This window comes from Colius striatus, chromosome 21 (assembly GCF_028858725.1).
Source record: "Colius striatus isolate bColStr4 chromosome 21, bColStr4.1.hap1, whole genome shotgun sequence".
In the NCBI taxonomy this organism is placed as follows: Eukaryota; Metazoa; Chordata; class Aves; order Coliiformes; family Coliidae; genus Colius; species Colius striatus.
In genome coordinates, this window is record NC_084779.1 from 6,915,566 (window position 1) to 6,931,343 (window position 15,778).

The 15,778-nt window shown below is 41.5% G+C and overlaps 1 protein-coding gene across 5 annotated transcripts in view; it reads left to right on the top strand.

Annotated features, from left to right (window-relative positions):
* The window catches only part of RERE (arginine-glutamic acid dipeptide repeats), a 202,080-nt gene that overhangs the window by 161,066 nt on the left and 25,236 nt on the right, over window positions 1-15,778 (top strand). The window lies entirely within an intron of this gene.

Here is a 15,778-nt window from a genome sequence, read left to right on the forward strand (position 1 = left end):
TAAAGTGGCTGTGCCATAGGGGAAACTAAGGCAGTTTGTGGATGTGACAGACTCTGAGCTTTGTGCTTGAACATCACACGATGAGATTTGCTTCTATTTCCCTTTTCTATTTTGTATCTGAAAGAAAAATGCTTAGGAGTGAGATAAATTCATATTCTCAGGACATGAAAACACTAATGATGAGTTCTTAGGTGGTGGTGTTGGTCTTTAAAGTAGTATTGCTCTTGTCACAGCAGCATGTAAGGGAGGAGGCCTCTTCTGCAAGGTGGTGAGATGGTAGGAGGAAGGCTGCAAATCTTGAGCCGTAGCCCTGTATACATGTGCATGATGATGGATTTATGATGGGGAATTCCTTTCCCTGCCAAGAGGTGGAATGCATTTTCCGGCACCTTCATGTTTTCTGGTATGTGGAAAACAAAGATAAAGAAACTATGAGCCATGTGAAATGCTTGGGCTTTGGGTTTTCTGTCCCTGCTTCTAAGTATATTACAATACTGAGGTCTACCATTTGTGCTGTTGGTGTGTTTTGCTTGCAGTAAAAGGGCCTCCCTCTGCTGATTGTGCCCCTGACTTTGTTCCAGATAGAACTACAGGCTTGTGCTGCAGCACCACATGTTCTGCAGTGAGGAAATCCAACCCTCTGCTTCACTTCTTGCTTCTAGTCTAGTGGAGAAGCTACGGGTAGTGTTGTATCAAGCACTGAGTGATCGGAGCAGGTTCCACAAAAAAACCTTTTGCTTTTTACATCCCCTTTTTTAGATCCCAGAATGCTGAAGAGTTTATTTCCTTCTGATTTAGCTCTTTCAAGATCAAATATTTCAATTCCCCTTGTCTTTGTAAATGTGAACTCAGAAGCTTTCTATTTTGGGGACTTGTAACGAAAGAGATGGTTTCCTAAGTAATCACTGTATTTTGAGAACTTGGAGCCTTAAGAAATGGACAGAGTGTTCTGAAATTAATGACAAAAAATGCTGACAGTACCAGTGGTTGGGAAATCCTTTTTGGCTCTGGTCATCCGCTATATAGAAAATTGGCAGGGAATATGGTTTCTGTTTATGCTACCAAGCTCTTGTTACAGCAGTAAAAAAATCTCTTATTAAAAAGGTGCTGATAAATACCTTGATTGCTATGGTGAAAAAGATTGTTCTTGTCAGGTAGAACAGTTATGTTGATTAAATCTTCTCTTGTTCCCTAAATATGTATTTTTTTCTGTGCTCCTTTGTCCCTCCCTCCCAGTACCCCTGACACAAACGGAGTTGTTTTGTACAATGCCTCCAGACCCTAACCTTTAAAGAAATGGCGAGTACATTCCAGGTTATAAAACAGCTCTTTCCTCATGCAATTTGAGAAGTCCTCCCTGTTGTTTAATTCTGAGCCTGCTTTGTGCCTGGTGCCTCTTGTTGTGTAAAGCACTAGGACATCCCACAGGAACTCTTTGATTTATTTTGCTAACTCTGCCCTTCTCTGTGGTTCAGAAACCTCTAATGATCTGTGAAGCTCCAAGATTTTTTGAGTTGAACAGTAGTAGTTTTAAGAACCTCCTCTACTACATGAAAGTCTTAACACTTTCCACATGCTGGGTTTTTGGCCTCATGAAAAGCTGACCTCCTACAAATACAGTTTGTAAAGCAAGGCATCCTGGGCTGTTGTGAAATGGAGGGGGAGAAGAGAAATGTAATGAAAACTCTGGGCTTTTGGCCAGCAAGGAAGATGTGATACAGCGAACATGTTTCTGTTACCCATTGTTACTTTTCAATTTTGATTAGCTTTGTTTCCAATAAGTTAAATTTTGATTATTTTATCTTTTTTTTTTTTACACATTTTCATAATTTTCTTTTCCTTTTTTTTAATGGCTGCAGAGGGATCTTTGCCAAAGCTCAGTTCTTCATTACCTGAATTGCAGTGAGAGGGAACTGGAGAAATATAAATCGTGCTACCTCCTCAGCAAGCAAACAAACCAACCAACCCAAAACCCTACAAAAAGCCCTCAAAAGACGTCTCATTAAACTATAAACCCAACCCTTTCCTCTTTCCTTTCCTTGTTGATGCAGCCCTACTGCTATTACTTTCCATCTGTTACCTTTCCCTTCCTTGAAGTTTCTATTAGGCCTTTAGGGTTAAGAGTGACTTTAGACAAATGTGCAATACTAACTGCATTACTTGGATTTATCTTTTCTATTTAGCAGGACGAGGTAAAAGGTAAGAGGGATTTGGCCGTTCTAAATGCTTGCTTATTTCTAAGAGCCCAAGAGCTCTGTTTGTTGCCTGTGTCCTGTGAGCCTCCCGACCTCATCAGAGATTGTGTACTAAGTTGAGGGGTTTCTTCTTGCTTGGGCAGTGCTGTTCACCTTTTGGTTATTGTAATATGCTAAAGATTGTCTGACTCTTCTGCAGTTTTGATGCTGCACAGACTATACTATGTGCCTAGGGTTCCTTTCATTCTGCAGAGTTTCATACTTTACAGGTTCAAATGGGATTAAAAGTATGTACCATAAACCTTGCACATTCTGGATGCTTAAAGAGCATACAGAAAAATGCATTTGTCCTAAATCCCACTGCAAAATCAGATTCAGTATGTAGAATAACTCTCTGGCTTGTGTAACTGGACTTTCACCTTGTTATGATGAAGTGACGTGGACGAAGGCCTCCTACCTTCCGTGCTGTGTTAAAATTGTATTGATTTAGTAATTCCAGCCCATGCTCTTATTCTGTGGCATTTGATGTGATATATTTTGTTGATGGAGTTGCCTGGCTTTAGGAGAACTTTCTTTTGTTGTAAGCATAAGAGCTTCTAAAAAGAATCAGTTTGCTCACTGTGGGCATAAAGCTGTCCTCCTTACCTTACTTTTATTTATATTCTTATGAGATAAGTAAGGCTTTTGTTTCAGAGAAATCTGTGTGTGTGGAACTTGTGATGCTTAAAAAAAACTGAAGGAGTTTTCAGCTAAAGGATGGTGTGTTTGGTTTGGGTGGCCAGGTTTTGGTAGTGAAGGAGGCTACAGGAGTGGCTTCTGTGGGAACATGCTTGAAGCTTCCCCCATGTCTGGCAGATACCGTGCCAGACGACTCTAGGACAGACTCTCCACTGGCCAAGGCCGAGCCACTCAGTGACCGTGGTAGTGCCTCTGTGTTGTTTAAAAAGGGGGAAAAGTTTACTGCACAAGATCAGTTCTAGTTGGAGAGGAGTGAGAATTGTGTGAGGAAAACAGTGCAGACACCAAAGTTAGTGGAGGAGGGCAGGAGGTGTCCAGGTGCCTGTGGTGAGGCCCTGCTGCTGCAGCCATGGATGCCGCAGGGTAGCAGAGACCTGCCTGCAACCCGGGCAGGACCCACACCAGAATGTGTGGATGCCCAAAGGAGACTGTGACCCCATGGGAAGCCTCCTGGCAGGACCTGTGGAAAGAGCAACCTCCCCTGGAGCAGCTTTGCTGTCAGGACTTGTGACCCTGTGGGGGACCCAGGCTGGCGTGGTCTATTGCTGAGGGACTGCACCCCGTGGAAGGGACCCATGTTGGAGCAGTTGATGGAGAACTGTCTTTCTCATGGGCTGCTCGTTTATGAGAAGTGTGTGGAGGACTTGTCTCCTGTGGGAGGGACCCACTGCTGAAACGAGGGAAGTGTAAGACGTCCCCTGAGGAGGAACAAGCTGTAAAGGCCATCAGAGGTGAACTGACCACAACCACCCTTCACTGTGCTGCTGCCAGGGGAAGGAGGTAGAGAATCAGCATTAAGGTTAAGCCTAGAAAGAAGAGAAGGATAGGGGGAAGGTGTTTTAAGTTTTTCTTTCTTATTACCCTTCTCTGATTTGACTGGTAATAAATTAAGCTTATTTCCCCTAGTTGAGTCTATTTTGCTCATGACAGCGTTTGACAAGTGATCTCCCTGTCCTTACCTCAAGCCATGAGCCTTTCATGATGTTTTCTCTCTCCTCTCCGGTTGAGGAGGGGAATGGTAGAGCAGCTTTGATGTCCAGACTGGGTCAGCCTACCACAGATGAAAAGGAGGGAACTAAAGTCTTGTTAGATTTGAACAACCAGAGAGTTTTAACCCATACGTCTCCAAGATACATTTGGAAATAGTGCATCTACTTTAAAAAAAGCTTTATTTAATAGGTATATATCAACTGTAGAGAGATAAATGCGGGTTGTAAGCTGCTGTTTGTGGTTATGAATGGCCCCACTTGCCCTGCTTTAGTATTCTGAATATTTTTTCCATGGAGTATGCTAATAGTGCTTCTGAAGACAAATCAATGACATTAAGTGTTTAACTGAAAACTGCCCTACCGTTTTCCCACCTTATCCGATTACTCTTTTGTAGTCCTTATCCCATGTTTAGACAATCTCCAGTTGTGATTCCAAAAAAGCACGCTGGCATTTAGAAATAGTGCATGTAGAAGTTTTCATTGCTTCAACCATTAAGTAGCACATAACAAATAGATGTGAATCACCTCAGAGTTCCAAGTTCTATATATTTATGTCTGTTCCAAGCCAGTGTAAGTTTTTGGGGGTATTTTTTTGCATTGCCAAAGTTTCACTTTGACCTTTTCAAGTGAACTTATGTGGAAAAGACTTGGGAAAATTCTAAACAGAGTTTCACATTATGTTTGATTGCTGTAGTTGTCATCTTGGAGCTGAAAATGCGGATGAAATCCTGCAGGCTGTAGATAAACAGCCTTTCTTTTTACACTGTTGAGTCTTGGTTTGTTGTTCCATAAAGGTCATGTCAAAACGAGGCGGGGAAAAAACCTAAAAGAAACCAACAAAAAAACTCTGGGATAGCAGGGACTTCTTACCTTGGGAACTAGAAGTTCTTTCAGCTACTGATTTTTTGGATATTTGTACTTCAGTATCTCTTTCAATGCTGAAGAGAGTCCATTGTGTAACTTACTTCACAAAGTACTCTTATTATCAGCCTTCAGTTTTTGCAACTTCATTGTAGTTGTAATAGACTATTGGCAAAAGGAAGGCTCATGTAAGAGGGAGTTTCTTCCATTGGGTTCATGTCTATAGTTTAAGAATTTGCAGATGGAGCAGTGCAGGGGAAAAACACAGCGAGGAAAACTTAGTGGATAGACGTTGATAGATAAGGCTTTGCTCTGACACTTAATTGGACCTGTCCATCTCTAAATGGTTGTTATCAGGTAGAAGGACAGGGCTGGAGGGGAGCTGGTCTGTTGGGTACCAGGCAGTTTCTGAACATCATCCATCTGCTTTTATTCCCTTTCTTCCCCCACTTGCCAAGGTCACCTTCATCTGCAGGACATAGTGGGGATTTCCATTTTTATTTCATTAGCAGTGTTTTTGAAGGGCAGCAGGAAAGTAAGTTAGATGCTGCCAAAGCTTTGTTGCCTCTGTATTATTTTGCCTTGTCTCCATAATAATTAATGTTGACGTTGCTTGCTTAAAGGCTGCTGGATTCCTGGCAGCTCTGCTTTCTTACTCCCCAGGGGATCTGTTAGCCATGGGATACGTGCCCTCTTGAGATACAGATGCTGAAAAAAAGAAGTTGCAGGTATTTGCATCTTTTCTGAGCAGAAACGATACGCCCTGGTTAAATAAATCCTTTAAGAGGTTAAAAGCCCTTTTGCAGGAGGCTTCCTGTTAGCTTGGAAGCATTTCTGTGGGATTCTGTGAGCTTGGCATGCCCTGGTGCTGGGAGGCTGCAGGCTGTACACCTGTTCTGAGCCCTCTTGGGTGTCTGGAGTCATGTTGTTGCAAATTTTTCTAAGCTGGGTGAGTAACTAACCCACGGTAAGAAGTGGCCAGTGAACCACAGAAAAAGCTTTGTTCGTGTGCTTGACAATTAGAATGGTTTCAGTTATGAGCCCACTTTGCAGTTGCATGTGTCTGATGGATTAGGGAAACATGAGTAATAGAAAACCTGTCTTGCTGCTTTGTCTCTCGAGTCTTTGCTGATGGGAGGAAGGAGTACGTGCTGTTGGGGTTAGCAACAGCCACCTTCTGAGAAATGCAAGTTAAGAAGACCTGCATGGTTTAAATAGCAATAAAATAACCCCAGTCTGTAAGACTTTGAATTCAGAGGTGTGTGATACTTGTTTACTTTCCCCCCCCCCCTTCTAATATCTTGGGTTTTAGAATTTTCCAGGGTGCTGTGGGAATTGATGCCTACTTGAGCTCTCATTGTTCCAAGTTACTCTGCTCAAGGTAGTAATCTGCTGTGATTGACTGTAAGGAAGTCTTTTCTATCAGCCCTGGTGGTATTAGGTTTTGTTTACTGTTTTGTTTTCAATTGCCAGAGCACTCAATGTCAAACAGATACTCTTCTAATACAGATATCTCATAATGCTTTCACTTTGTCATACACTTCATCTGTTTTAAAACTCAAATGTTCTTGGAAACCTGCATATCTGTCCAATAAAGAACCATTCTTTTTCTGAAGTTATTACCCCTATCTAAGGCCAGAAGGAAGTTGGTGTTTTTCTACATTGTTGGATGCAATTCTTTGGTGTGCTAAATATTATCCTTCACAGTAAATTAAAATATGTACACATCCATAACTACATACCTGAATTAGGAGAATATCCTAATTTAGGAAACAACCTGGTTTGGTTTGTCTTCCACAGTTCAAGTCTTCTTTGTTGGTTTGTCACTCATAAGTATGAAACATGAGACAGTTCAGTAGGAAAGTACTAATTGTACTGATTAGACCACACACCTTTTCCATGCCATGCAAGTGAAGCTGTGCTTTGCTGACCTGTTACCTCCTTTACTGCAGTTCATGGTTAATTATTTTTTCCAGCTTACTGTCTTTTGAACTCTTCTTGTAAGGAGAATTACCATAAGTTTGGAAACTAAGACATTGATTTTTAACTTTTTATCTTATCTGGACTCTGTAACTTCTATTTGAATTTATTCCAAGGCATGCAGCATGTGTGGCAGACAAAATGACTAACAGACTTGTTACTCATCTACATAATCCAAAACCTCCATAATGTTAACAGTTTCCTTCCTCCCTGTTACCCAGTTTCAAGTTACTCTTGGTTTTTCAATGTTAAGGTGGTAGCACCAGTGAGTGTCCATTTTACAGTGGAAAGCAGTAACATGCATAGGTACCTGTTGTAGCATTGAAGTTGCAATTAATTTGGTTTTTATGTGATGCAGTCTCAGAAAGGAGAAGTGGCTTCCACATTTGTGTAGGAGCAGTGTCATTTTACTGGAAGAAGTTAACCTATTTCCAGGGGAACATGACTATACCTTGGTAAGATCCATTATATTATTGGTATACCCATGCAACCCTTTGGTTCACTTTCCTTGGGAGACAAGCAATAAAAGGTGATTGGAAGGAATGAGAATGTAGCATTGCTTCAAAAAACAAACCCACAAACAAATCTACAACAATCAAAACACACCCAAAAACCCTCCTCATCCAAATTCATTGCCAAAAACCTAACGAAAATCCTGGGCTTGCTTTCAGACAGATCTTTCAAACACAAAGAATCTACCAGCCTTGTGACAGCGTGACTGTTCCTGAAGGTTAGTTTTCAAATGTGCAGTTAATGTCAGCCTTTTGGAGAACATCCACTAATGCACTATGGTCAGCCTAGTTCTTTTTATCTTGAAAGAGACTGCTTTTAATGTTGGAAGCGTGGAGCCAATTATTTCAGGGTTACACGGCACTTGGGTTTTTTTCTTTCCTCTGGTATGTTCCACGAGAGTCTTATGCCACGTTTCTCCCATCCTTTTAAGCAATTCTACCTTGTTTTAGTTACTTATGGTGCTGCTATTGAAGATAAAAACGTCTGTAAGAAAAAAATATTGCCTGGTGAAATAAGCAGTGCTCTGAAAGCTTGGCATTCTGTTAAAAAAATGAAAAGCCTTTTATGGTAATTGGAGGTGGGGGAAGGACTGATTGATGATGTGCATGGACAGATATGATGAGACTGTGACAACGTTGAAAACTTCCTTTGCAGAGCACAATGATAATGTGTTGAACCAAGGCTGCCCAGCACAGGAGAAACACTTAGTATAGAGATACATTCTCTTTTTTTGGTGAAATGATTGTGTATTTAACAAACAGGTAAGATGTACCAAGCTTATTTCCACTTGGCATGAAAAAATCACTGACACTTTTGGGTTTACCTTGTGTATGCTTTGAATTCATCAAACCTTGTGTAGTATCAGCTTCCACACTATGCCAGTTGGAGATTGTTATATGGGTCCTTGTGAAATGGTCATCTTGGAGAATGACTGTTGAAGATGTTACAATCAATTCATAACAGCAGCTCTTTCCTGTGTCACTTGCATTAGTCAGAAAGCTGCTTTGTGAATGGTTGAAACTTTTAACAGCAATCATCCCTCCAGCATGGATGACTTCCCAGACAAGATGGCTGAGCTGGTCTTGCAGCAGATGCCTTGGTGCTGCCTTACAAATGTCCAACATAATTCAGTACTGCTTCCTCATCCTTTTCCATGGGCTTCTTAGCTGGTGCGTTTTATAAAGGTTTTGTTTCAAGTGGTAATTAAAGCTACTAAAAGTGAGGAGGACTGAAGGGGGCGGGGTGTTGGGTGAACTGGATGGGACTCTGTGTGCAGCTGCAGTACTTGGTTTGTGTTGATGTGCAAGATAAATGGCTTCAGGGTCTGTAAAGCTTCTGTAGAGAAAAGAATGGCCAAGAAGAAGGAGAGGTAAGGAACTGGGGAGGAATAGTAGTTCTTAAAGTATCCTACTTTCGATATTTACCTTCTTGGTCAGTCAATTAACACAACTAATGGGTTGTTGGTATGTTTGACTATTAACATTTGCCTTTTTGGTAAGGATAAGCTTTTCTAAAGAGAGTGGGATTTGCAAAGGATGTTTCTTTGCTTCTGCTCCCTCATCTCCTACTCTTTTAAGCTTTAATACTCTTCTACCTTCAATTTTACATCATAGTTCACATATTTCACAGAAGTTTGAATGCAGTGTTGCTCTCCTCTGAAGAGAGCCCAGCTAAGGAAATTAAAGCAGGTCAGAGTGATTAGGGTTTTTTCTCTTGTGGTGTTTTGTATGCCTTGTATACAGAAGGGTAGGAGTGGATTTAGATTTAGATTCCCTCAAATATTCTGATCCCCCAAGATGCATATTTGCTTCTTGGGAATGCTGCCAGCTCTCCTGTCATTAATGCTTCAGACTGAAGTGGAACTGGTGAGTTGGAAGTGAGGAATTGCATATCTTACCTATTCAAAGGCCCTTTACTGCTTTGGAGATGGAACTGTAGTAGATGCCTGCTTTTTATAGCTTGGTGTTCTCAGACGTGGAGCTGTTGATGAAATTTTTACATGGTATAAAAATAAGGACTGTAAAACTTGTTACATGCCTGAGCTGAATGTCAGGTGTTCGGGCATCTTGTGTGTGTTTGTGTTTGAAATCTTCATGAAACATTTTCAAGAGATTGCTATTGTGAAAAATATTGCTGTAGCGACAATTCCAATTTGTTAGTGCAGCTGCTGTAGTTAAAAGGTGTATGTATCAAGGGCTGCTTTGTGGTTGACATTGCTTTACAAACCTGCAATCACCATTAGGAAGCAGTTGAAGAAGGTAGAGGGTTCCAGAAAAACAACATTTAAGAGGCAGGCAAGTATAAATGTATACTAGGAGGCTTCACTTTTCCTCTAAGACTGCCAACAAATACTGGTAAAACCTCTTTTTTTTCTTGTTGTTTTGAAGTTCTCAATTATAAGCAGTTCTCTTTTAGTTTCTGACACTTTGCTTGCTGTGTTGAACACAAATCACTAATTAAGGTGACCCCTCGTGCTTCCTGGTGGTAGACATCAACATGCTGTGCCTGTCAGACATGGCAGTTGGGGAGAAATGGTGTAGTACTCTGTGCATTTGGAATACCTCATCAGTCAGCCTCTGTATTTCCAAGGCATAGTGGTACAGTCTGAATGTAACAGTGAAGTATTTCTGAGTTCTTATTGATGTAGCTGGAATGAGACTTGTCAGGGGTCTGTGCAATGGAGGGCTGGGTGTGTGGATGAGAACGTGAGTCCAGACTGAGTGTGGTGGGAACTGTCAAGCATTGTCTGGAGGAATTATATAGCATCATATAGTTTTGCATATCTAATAAAGCAGTACAATGAAGCAGTGTTCATCTTAATCTTCATAAACTGACTCACTCTCAGCTTGCAGAAGAACGCAGGAAGGCAGGTAAAGGCAATACAAGCCTCACGCCCAAACCTCGCTTTGTTTACTGGAGGGAATCAAGCTTTTTTCTTGGGTAGTAAAGTGAAACGTAGAGAGAAGGAGGAAGTAGAAAGGCAGCTCTAGAATAAACTTGTCAGGCTGTTGTAAGGAAAATATTACACAAGTGGCAGACTGGCTGTATAATAGGTCAGTGCCCTTGCTTGACAGGTTTCCTGGGGTCTGCATTTCTTTTTCCTCTGGCATAAGAATGCAGGCCCAGCACCTGCCTGGGGGACATTGCTGAATATGAAGTTCTGTTGTCACAGGCAACCGTCTCTCAAATCCCATTCATGAACGGATCAAACTTCATATTAAAGCTCATAAGGTCTGTAGCCATTTGTTCTTGTGCCAGTACTGCCCTTTTGCTTTAATGGCCCTTCTGTCTCTCTGGTGGGTAACTGCATGTGGAGCTGCAATTCTCTACAATAGGTACTGCTCAGAGCCAGAGGGATGGAGATGCCTCTTCTAGTGCTGCAGCTGCTTTGTGTCATCCAGTGGGTCAGAATCTGAAATTTGCCCGACTTGTGAGAAATAGCTGTTAGAAGGTTAGGTGTGAATCTGAACTCTTGGGTTTTATTTACTCCTGTCTCAGAGATCTCTGCTTGTGAGTGGCAGTTAGTTTTGGGGCTGATGAAGAATACTGTTTCCTTAACTTCTATGTTCCATCATACTTCTTTTAGTTCCTGCTTACATGGTGTTTCTGACAGAGGTTAGTATCCCAGCCATGGCCATGAGAAAGGTGGCTGAGCCCACTGTTCCATTGCAGTTGGGAGTGTGAAGTGCAGTGAATGACATTTGAGGTAAGCACACTTGGTAAAATTAGCTGTGGCAGCCATATCACCTGTCCTGACACCCCTGCTGTGCACATGGGCCGTGTACAAGGAGGACAGGATTGATGGCAGCAGCCTTATTTCACCTCTGAACTCACTCTAGTGTGATTTGCAAGCCCTCAAGAGTCAGACCTGAAGTCATGCCCCAAATTACCACTGCTTTGTTTTATCCTTATCCCCAACTATGAAATGGGGATCAAGTTCACTTTCCAAAGGAGCAGCTGGGATTAATGCTTACTGGAGATGCAAGGATGGAAGAGAACTGTCAAGAATTAGCATTTTCTTTCACTTTTGAGCTCACTGTGTGTAGGTATTATCATAAGCTATAATGAATTGGTCTTCCTAATACTGCTTTACAACTCTTACCATTGTCTTTTAGTTAAATTTTGCTTGCTAAGGATTTTTTCATGACAGAAAGAATTTGAGACTGGAGGGGAGCAACAATAATTGAGGGATAAGCAGCTTACGTGGCAGTCCTTTTGTGGTTTGGGGGTTGCTTGATGTCTTGCTTCAGTGTTCCTCTTTTCATATATTGCTCTGATAAACAGGAAAACACTTAAGTACCCCTCAGCCTTCCACACTTAATCTAGAAAACCTACTGGTTTAGAGAAATGTTTTTGGAGAGCAGTAAAAGGAAAACAGCTGTTCAGGGATCAGATCTGAGAGAAGGAAAGTCTGTCTGAAATCAGGGCTGTCTGTGTTGGTGAGGTTTTTTTTTGCAAGTTTGTTGCTTTGTCCATAACTCAGGCTGAATAGCAGAGCAGGAACCCATCTTCCTTAAACCTGTTTTTGTGTAGTGTGTGCATAAAGTTGGCAGTGATAAGCCTGGTCATTTGTGTAAGTTTGATCCTTCCCAGGTGTAAAGTGGATGGCTTTCTTCTTCCATCTGGCTTGTTCAAGAGTTGGACATCCTGTGATAGAGATTTTTATGAAGAGGTCAGATTCTAACTGTCTTCAGTGTGGAATCAGGGGCTGTGGTAGTTTTCATCATGAAATATTGAGCTGGGGGATAGATGCAGTTAAAAAGGCCTGGAAATTGTTTCTATTTCCAGCTGTTTGCATCTCCACTTTCCTCATCAGTAGTGAGGATTATTAGATGAGGTTTGTTTGCCTCCTGTGTAATTTTCAGTATTTTCTGAAGGCTGCTGCTATTAACATGTTCTTTTAATAAACTATTAAAACTCAACAGCTCCCCTATAGGTCATGAGCTGCAGAAGGAGGAAGCTGTGTGTCAGGGAAGATAATGCACACGTTTAACAAGCCAGGCTTTGTGTGATTCATCACAGATGTGTTGGGAAAACCAAAAACATCTGTTACAGTGAAATGTGGAATGCAGGTCAGTGTGCAGACACATCAGCAGTCTGAAACGGTGCTGCTAATGGCAGAGTTGCTTTGCTGGTGGTTGCCTCAGAACTAAGTGGACCTTCAATTCTTGTTTCTACAATTAAATAAAAGCACTTACAGCATGTGACATTTGAGAAACAAATGGCTAATTCTTTACCTTCTTGCTCTATTAAAACAGGAAAATCTGATCAAGCTTTTAGAGTCTCCATTTGCTTATTGGTTTGACTGGTTTTATTTCCTTGTTTTCATGGTAAGTTGTAGTGATCACTGCCTGCCCAGGAAGGAAATAGGGCTAGGACTGCTGAGAACAATGCAGGTAATCTGTATTCTTGATCTAGAAGCAAAATCTCACTCTCCAAAGGAGAAGAAACCAATATGACAAAATGGGAATGAACTCCTACTGGGAATGACATCATATTCCAATAGTAGAATATAGCAGGAAGCAGATTTGGTTAGTAAGCTGATAATAGCATGGATTCCAACTTAACCCAGGGAGAGCATGAGACAGTTTCATACAAGGAAGCAAACAGAAGTACCAGCTATAATTAATTAAGGGGAAGGACAATCCTCAGTGGCTCATAAAATGTCATAGGATTTATGCATTTGACTGTTACAGAGAAGCTGCAGCCACTTGGAGAGTGGAAGTTATTTTCCAGACTGTCCAGGTTGCAGCCAACACTTCAGCACATGTAAATTAATTGGTGACTTTTAAACTGGAGCTTGAAAGGTAGCTAGGAACTTCTTTGTTAAATGTTAGAGGCTCTAGTCTCTTCCTGGGTAAGTTGAGCCAGGAACTTGTGCTGGGAAGTGTAAGCATTTAACCATTTGAAATCATCTTCTCAGATCAGTAAAATGGCATCCAGCTTATCACTGTGTACACTTTTGTCTGAACAGAAGGGGAATATGCTGAGCTGTGTACTAGTTGTCTGTTTTAGCTAATGAGGAGTGTGAATATATGAGTGTTTCTTTATTGCCCCTCCCCAATATTCTAGTGGGAGAAAACCTTTCTAATTCTGATCACCTCCAGGTCAGTGTTTTCTCTCATCCCTTCAGTTCTGTGTCAGTGTCACTCCAGTGAGCCTGAGGCATCCAGTGGAGTGTTGTAGGAATACAGAGCATTGATTCCAGATGACAATTAACTGGAAGTGATTTGTCTTTAAACACCAAGTTCCATTATTGCTATGAAGTAGTCAACTACCAGAACAAATGAAGCTAGGAATTATAACATGGGAAATGTTTTGATAAGCATAGCTTGATTCTATTTGTAAAATTGTTATAATGCAATAAGAAAGGTACTTTTGAGGTAGTAAAACTTAAGTCATTGCAAGCCTAATGCCAGTTGTGCAGAATTAGACATCAAATTAGCAGGTGTGTAACTTAGTGAAATGCAAGAGGATTCAGTGCCCTCCTGAAGAGCAGAATTAAAATGTTAGTAGCTGAAGTAAAAATTCAGCAAGTAGATGCTACTTCTGTCCTTGTTTGGCAAATCCTTTCTGCACATGTATGCACAAACCGGTCTTTCAGTTAAAAATCAACTCAAGTTGACATGCAAACCACCACAGCAAGTCCTCTAATTGGGATGAAGTTACCCACTTAACTGGTTTGAATAAACTGGCTGGTTTGAATAACTGACAGTACTTGCTACAATTCTCAGCCCCTATATAAAAATCCATACAACAGAGGAGCTGCTGTGGCTGAAGGAACCTTTTTCATTTTCAGGCAGCCATTACATGCTGCCAGTGCAAAAACATTTTTTTTCTTAACAGTCCTTTTCCAAAGCTCAAAAATGGATTTCCCCCCAGCCCCTGTCATTCAATTATCACCTCAGGAAATGCACAGATATAACTGATGATCCCTTTAAAACATCCTGCGGTGTTCCACTCCTCCCATCCTTCATTTTTCTCCTCGCTCCAGTCATTAAATGTAACGTTGCTGATGTATATTTTATAGGGTGACCCTGACGGCTGTCGCTTTGAGGATGTGCAGAGATAATAAGATTGTGCATGTAATGAAGGGCAGATAAATAGAAAGATGTTTACGGGGTGGACGATGGTGGTTTTAACTGCTTTATGGTTTCTCTGTCATATACGTGGCTGTGTGAGCCACCTTTTGCTTTGAGTACTGAAAATGTGATATAAGCCTTGACAAAGATGGTTGTGATGTAGCCAGAAGCAGGGAAATGAGTTTTTGGCCCACACCCAAACTCTAGCAATGTGCAACCAAGGAACTTAATTATTGAGCTGGTACAAAAAGAAAGTGCAGTTAAAGAGATAATGTAACGGTACATGTCACCTTGATTGAGAGAATTCTACTCCTTGTATTGTGCTGCTAAATTCTCAATGTCAACAGCCTTGATGGAAAAGTGTCCATGAAGGGGGAAAGACACGATTCCATGCAGATGATGTGAGCTCTGCTCTGAAAGCTTTGTTGAATACCTTGCATTTAATTTGTCTGGGTATTTATCCCACTGTCCTTTTTGTACTGGCTTTTGAGCACCAATATTGAGAACTTGTAGTGAACAAGAGAGTGGCAGTGAAAAATGTTGCATAAAACAGCTGTGAACCCCAGGACTTTGATGTGGGTTGTGAAATGGAATGAAGGAATTGCTGGCTCGAGAAAATAGGAACTTCTCCCATCTTTGCTAAAGCATTTAATCTATGTTCTTCACAGCTACACGGTGCTTAATTCACCTGGCCCACGTGTATTTTGTTAGATCTAAGGGAAAAAGGCTGAATATTTGCATTTGCTAGGGAAAACAAGTGGAATGTAGAGCAGTGAGTTGGAAGGAACCTGCAGTGTATGCCAGCCCGAGCCTCCGTACAAAGAGAGATGCCCTGGCTCCACAGGAACTAAATTGCATTCTCCAAGCTCTGTCTGCATGAAGCGTTTTGTACTCGGTACCAGGTGAAAACATCACATCAGTGCTGAAGAATTGAGCTCTGCTGGAGTGGGAGACCCCTATATGCTGGAGACTGGGCCTGAGCAGAGGCTGGCAAAGGTGTGTGGGAAAACAAGGGGTGGAGGGTAAGCTGAGGAGAGGAGGGGGAGGGAGGTGGAGTGGTGTTAGAAGTGGTCATCCGAGTCTGGATTTCTTACCTCAGAAATTTTGCCAAGTTACAAAGTGGAGCTGAGTAGAGAAACAATCCTTGACAAATGTAAGGGAAGCAGGTTCATAACTTCTGTTTTGATAACCTCTTAATTGCTCAAAGGCTGGAGATCCCTGGAGGGGATGTACCTGGTGACACTGGCAGTGGTTATTCGTTGCTCCAGAACTATAACTGACACTATTAAAGGTAGGCTCTAATAATTAATAATGGATGCAGCCAACAGTCTGTGAGTTCCTGTGGGGGTTAGGAATGCTGTTGATTAACAAAGAGGAGTCTCTGGAGGAAGAAGCCTTAATTACAAAAGGTTTTTTTCAT